Here is a 6,359-nt window from a genome sequence, read left to right as displayed (position 1 = left end):
GAACCACAAAGGGCACAGACCCCCTCCGAACCCCCTGCACAATAAAGGGGTACAGACCCCTGTCAGACCCCACAGGGACCCCACAGGGACCCCCTGCACCAATAAGGGTGCAGAACCCCCTCAGAGCCCCCAGGGACCCCCTGCACCATAAGGGTGCAGACCCCAGGGACCCCACAGGGACCCCCACAGGGACCCCCTGAACCATTTAAGGATGCAGACCCCCACAGGGACCCCCACAGGGACCCCCTGCACCACAAAGGGGTGCAGAGCCCCCCTCAGACCCCCACAGGGACCCCACAGGGACCCCACAGGGACCCCTGAACCATCTGAGGGTGCAGACCCCCTGTCAGACCCCACAGGGACCCACAGGGACCCCACAGGGACCCCCTGAACCATAAAGGGGTGCAGACCCCCCCTCAGACCCCCACAGGGACCCCCACAGGGACCCCCTGAACCACAAAGGGGTGCAGACCCCCCCCATTGGACCTGGTGGGTGCAGCCGTGGGACCCCCATCCTCACTCCCAGCCCCATTCCCACTCCTCCCAGCCCCCAGCCCCATTCCCCCACCTCTCGACGGAGCAGTGGTGGGTGCAGCCGTGGGACCCCCATTCTCATTCCCAGCCCCCCACCCCTCCCAGCCCCCAATTCTCAATGGAGCAGTGGTGGGTACAGCCGTGGGACCCCATTCTCATTCCCAGCCCCTCCCTGCCCCCGGCCCCATTCCCAGCCCCATTCCCCCACCTCTCGATCGGAGCAGTGGGGGTGCAGCTCATGGGACCCCCAGCCCCATTTCCAACCCCTCCCTGTGCCCCCCAGCCCCCTTGCCTCCACCTCTCTCACAGAACAGTGGTGGGTGCAGCCGTGGGACCCCCAGCCCCATTTCCAGCCCCTCCCTGTGCCCCCACCCCTCCTTTCCCCCACCTCTCCACCAGAACAGTGGTGGGTGCAGCCGTAGGACCCCCATCCTCACTCCCAGCCCCTCCCTGTGCCCCCCAGCCCCATTTCCCCCACCTCTCCATGCGGAGCAGTGGTGGGTGCAGCCGTCGGGACCCCATCCTCACTCCCAGCCCCTCCCTGTGCCCCCAGCCCCATTCCCAGGCCCCCAGCCCCATTCCCAGCCCCATTCCCCCACCTCTCCACAGAGCAGTGGTGGGTGCAGCTGTGGGACCCCAGCCCCTATTTCCAGCCCCACTCCTAGCCCCTCCTGTAGCCCCCCACCCACTCCCAGCCCCACCTCTCCACGGAGCAGTGGTGGGTGCAGCAGTCGGGACCCCCAGCCCCATTTCCAGCCCCTCCCTGTGCCCCCCCAGCCCCATTTCCCCACCTCTCGGCAGGCAGTGGTGGGTGCAGCCAGTGGGACCCCATCCCTCACTCCCAGCCCTCCCCCGTGCCCCCACCCTCCCAGCCCCTCCCTGTGCCCCCAGCCCCATTCCCAGCCCCCACCCCTCCCAGCCCCCACCTCTCCACGGAGCAGTGGTGGGTGCAGCCGTGGGACCCCATCCTCACTCCCAGCCCCTCCCTGTGCCCCCAGCCCCATTCCCAGGCCCCCAGCCCCATTCCCAGCCCCATTCCCCACCTCTCCCACTGGAGCAGTGGTGGGTGCAGCACGTCGGGACCCCCATCCTCACTCCCAGCCCCTCCTGTGCCCCCAGCCCCATTCCCAGGCCCCCAGCCCCATTCCCAGCCCCATTCCCCCACCTCTCCACAGAGCAGTGGTGGGTGCAGCTATGGGACCCCAGCCCTATTTCCAGCCCTACTCCTAGCCCCTCCCTGTGCCCCCCAGCCCCATTTCCCCCACCTCCTCGACGGAGCAGTGGTGGGTGCAGCCATGGACCCCCATCCCCACTCCCAGCCTCCCAGCCCCCAGCCCCATTCCCAGCCCCCCAGCCCTCCCTGTGCCCCCACCCTCCCAGCCCCCACCTCTCGACGCGGAGCAGTGGTGGGTGCAGCACGTGGGACCCCAGCCCCATTCCCAGCCCCCAGCCCCATTTCCCCCACCTCTCCACGGGCAGTGGTGGGTGCAGCCGTGGGACCCCATCCTCACTCCCAGCCCCATTCCCAGACCCCCAGCCCCATTCCCAGCCCCCAGCCCCCTTTCCCCCACCTCTCCACAGAGCAGTGGTGGGTGCAGCCGTGGGACCCCCACGGCGTAGATCCTGCTCGGTGCGATGGCGCCCACGCCGTGCGGGTTTGCGGGGCACGCTCGCTAGGCGCGCAGGGCGACCAGCGGTCGGTCACGGGGTTGTAGCAGTCGACGGCGGCCGAGTCGGGTGTTGCCCTCGGGCGCGAGTTGTTGCGGCCCCCACGGCGTAGAAAGAGCCCCGGCGGCGCAGCCCCCAGCCCGGCGGGGGCTCTGCAGAGCCGCCAGCGCCACCCAGGAGCCGTCCAGGGGTCCGAAGGCCTCGAGGCGGCTCAGGGACTGGCGCAGGTACCCCGGCCGCGTAGATGAGCTGGCGCACGCGCAGGCGTGCGGGCAGGCGCAGAGGGCCGGTGCAGAGGCCAGGTCGCGAGGCGCGGGCCAGGTAGCGCAGGGCGTCGTGGCCCAGGTCGTGGCGGCGCCGCAGCTGCGCCCGCAGGAAGCGCGGGGTGAGCGCGTGGCAGCGCACGGCGCGCAGCAGCGCCGGCAGGAACGGCCCCCGCGCCGCCCGGTCCTGCTGCACCCACGCCACGCACGCCTGGAACACCTCGGACTCGCAGCGCACGTTCAGCTCGTCCCGGCTCACCAGGGTCACCAGCTGGCAGTGGGACAGGGCCAGGAACTCCTCCTGCTTCGACACCTGGAATGGGATAAGGGGGTGAGGGGCCACCCCAAAAATGGTCTGGGGTCACCAGCTGGCAGTGGGACAGCGCCAGGAACTCCTCCTGCTTCAACACCTGGAATGGGGATAACGGGGTGAGGGGCCACCCCAAAAACTGCCTGGGGTCACCCCAAAAACTGCCTGGGGTCACACCAAAAACTGCCTGGGGTCAGCCCAAAAACTGCCTGGGGTCACCAGCTGGCAGTGGGACAGCGCCAGGAACTCCTCCTGCTTCGACACCTGGAATGGGATAAGGGGGTGAGGGGCCGCCCCAAAAATGGTCTGGGGTCACCAGGGTCACCAGCTGGCAGTGGGACAGGGCCAGGAACTCCTCCTGCTTCGACACCTGGAATGGGGGGAATAACGGGGTGAGGGGCCGCCCCAAAAACTGCCTGGGGCCACCCCAAAAACTGCGTGGGGTCACACCAAAAACTGCCCGGGGTCACACCAAAAACTGCCTGGGGTACACCAAAAACTGCCTGGGGCCACCCCAAAAACAGCCCGGGGTCACCAGGGTCACCAGCTGGCAGTGGGACAGCGCCAGGAACTCCTCCTGCTTCGACACCTGGAATGGGGGGGATAACAGGGTGAGGGGCCACCCCAAAAACATCCCAGGGTCACCAGCTGGCAGTGGGACAGCGCCAGGAACTCCTCCTGCTTCGACACCTGGAACAGGGGGGATAAACAGGGTGAGGGGCCACCCCAAAAACTGCCTGGGGTCACACCAAAAACAGCCCAGGGTCACCAGCTGGCAGTGGGACAGCGCCAGGAACTCCTCCTGCTTGGACACCTGGAATGGGATAAGGGAGTGAGGGGCCATCCTAAAAACGGCCCAGGGTCACCAGGGTCACCAGCTGGCAGTGGGACAGGGCCAGGAACTCCTCCTGCTGACACACCTGGAGCGGGATAAGGGAGTGAGGGGCCACCCCAAAAACTGCCTGGGGTCACCCCAAAAACAGCCCAGGGTCACCAGCTGGCAGTGGGACAGCGCCAGGAACTCCTCCTGCTTGGACACCTGGAATAGGGATAAGGGAGTGAGGGGCCACCCCAAAAACTGCCTGGGGTCACACCAAAAACTGCCCGGGGTCACCAGGGTCACCAGCTGGCAGTGGGACAAGACAAGGAACTCCTCCAGCTTGGGGACATGGAACGGGGGGGAAAACAGAGTGAGGGGCCACCCCAAAAACGGCCTGGGGTCACCAACTGCCAGGAACTCCTCCTGCTTGGACACCTGGAACGGGGGGGATAACAGAGTGAGGGGCCACCCCAAAACCAGTCCCAAGCCAACCCCAAAGCCCCTCAGCTGAGCAGCAGGACGGGGCCAGGAGCTGCTCCCACCGGGGCACCGGGGCAGGGATTGATGGGGATGCACCCCCAGACCTTCTGCTGCAGCTCCAGGCGCTCGGGGGGACCCCATCCCGTCCTGGGGTCCCCTGAGCCCCCAGGTCCCCAGCCCCCAGGACCCCCAGGACCCCCAGGCCCTCCCCTCACCTCTCCCGAAGTTCATGTAGATGTACTCGTGGGCCTTCTGGTGCAGCTCGAGGCATTGAGGGGGACCCCATCCCCGTCCCTGGGGGTCCTGAGCCCTGGCTGCCCCCATCACCCCCAGCCCCCAGGACCCCCATCACCTAGCCCCCTAGGACCCCCTCACCTCCCCGAAGTTCATGTAGATGTACTCGCGGGCCTTCTGGTGCAGCTCGAGGCAGCCGAGCCGCTCGGCCAGCGCGGCGATGCCGATGGCGTTGCTGGGGTGCAGCTGCCCCCCCAGGAAGGCGCAGCAGGCCCGGACCACGGCGTCCACCTGGGGACAGGGGGGAGACCCCCCCGGGGGGGTTTGGGTGTGAGCAAAGGGGGGCACCGGGTGCGTGGTTCTGAACGGATGGCCTCGCGTCCGCACATGTGGGCAGAGTTCCTGCACGACCTCGTACAGACACGAGCGGCTCCTGCTCAGGGTAGAGCTGAATAAAGGCTGGAACTCAGCTGGGCACAACCAGCAAAACACTGAATGGAAGATTAGAACTGAGCTGGGCATAACTACCTTTAATTATATATTTATATAATATAAAAACAGCTATATGTGTAGGTGTAACTCCTATATAGCTACACGTGCAACTACAATTCCTATTCAGTGTAAAGCTGAATAAAGGCTGGAACTTGGCTGGGCACAACCAGTAAAACACTAAATGGAAGATTAGAACTGAGCTGGGCATAACTACCTTTAATTATATATTTATATAATATAAAAACAGCTATATGTGTAGGTGTAACTCCTATATAGCTACACATGTGCAACTACAACTCCTATTCAGTGTAAAACCAAGTAAAGGCTGGAACTTGGCTGGGCACAACCAGCAAAACACCGAATAGAAGAATGGAACTTAGCTGGACATAACTATATTTAACTATATATACAGATATATATATATATTTAACTACATATATAGGCACAACTCCTACATTGCTGCACACATACAACTACAACTCCTATTCAGTGTAAAACTGAATAAAGGCTGGAATTTAGCTGGCCACAACTATATTTAACTATATATACTTAGCTATGTATATAGGCATCATTTATAACTACATACATGGAACTACAACTTCTATCCAGTAAAAAAACTGAATAAAGACTGGAACTTGGCTGGGCACAACCAGTAAAACACTGAATGGAAGAACAGAACTTAGCTGGGCATAACTACATTTAAGTATATATGTGTGTATGTACATGAACATATACATATATACACATAAATATACATAGCCGTGACTCCTATAGAACCACCTACATGCAACTACAACTCCTACTCAGTGTAAAACCAAATAAAGACTACAATTTAGCTGGCCACAACTATATTTAACTATATATTTGTATATGTACATATGTATATGTGTGTATATATATATACCATGATGATGGTGATGATGATACATAATAATAATATAATATTATTATTATTATTATGCATATATGTATCTATATGTATACATGCAGATACATAACCATAACTCCTATAGAACCACCTACACACAACTACAACTCCTACTCAGTGTAAAACCGAACGAACACTGGAATTTAGCTGGGCACAACTATTTTTGACTACATATGTGTGTATGCACATATAAATATATATATATATATATATGTATACATGTAGATACATAACCATAACTGCTAAAGAACGTCCCACACACAACTCCAACTCCCACTGGGTATAAAAACCTCGGAACGACCCCCGTGCCCGCCTCAGGCGCTCCGGCCCGCGTGGGTTTCGCCGCGGGACGCGTTTCAAAGACACAATCCCCAACCCCCCCCAAACCAAAGGGTACCGATTTTGGGGTCCCCACCCCCTCCCAAATTCTGGGGGTGCTCCCGCGCACCTGGTACATGATGGCCCCGTTGAGCAGCGGCAGCGCAGCAGCGCTCGCCCACGGCCACGGCGGCCGTGTGGCGCGAACTCGACGAGGCGCTCCATGGCCTGCGGGTGGACGCCCTCGATGGGCACCTCGGCCAGGCCGCGCTCCGCAGCCCCGCAGTGAACATGGCCCGGAACACGGGGCTG

The 6,359-nt window shown here is 61.2% G+C and overlaps 1 pseudogene; it reads right to left on the bottom strand.

The window, feature by feature from the left end:
- Nucleotides 1–2,207: 2,207 nt before the first annotated feature.
- Nucleotides 2,208–6,355, bottom strand: LOC126637650 (kelch-like ECH-associated protein 1B; annotated as a pseudogene).
- Nucleotides 6,356–6,359: the final 4 nt, after the last annotated feature.

This window comes from Myiozetetes cayanensis, unplaced genomic scaffold (assembly GCF_022539395.1).
Source record: "Myiozetetes cayanensis isolate MyiCay16 unplaced genomic scaffold, myiCay2020 scf1573, whole genome shotgun sequence".
NCBI classification, from domain to species: Eukaryota; Metazoa; Chordata; class Aves; order Passeriformes; family Tyrannidae; genus Myiozetetes; species Myiozetetes cayanensis.
The sequence above is the reverse complement of the archived record's forward strand: the minus strand, read 5'-3'. Positions and strand labels throughout refer to the sequence as shown.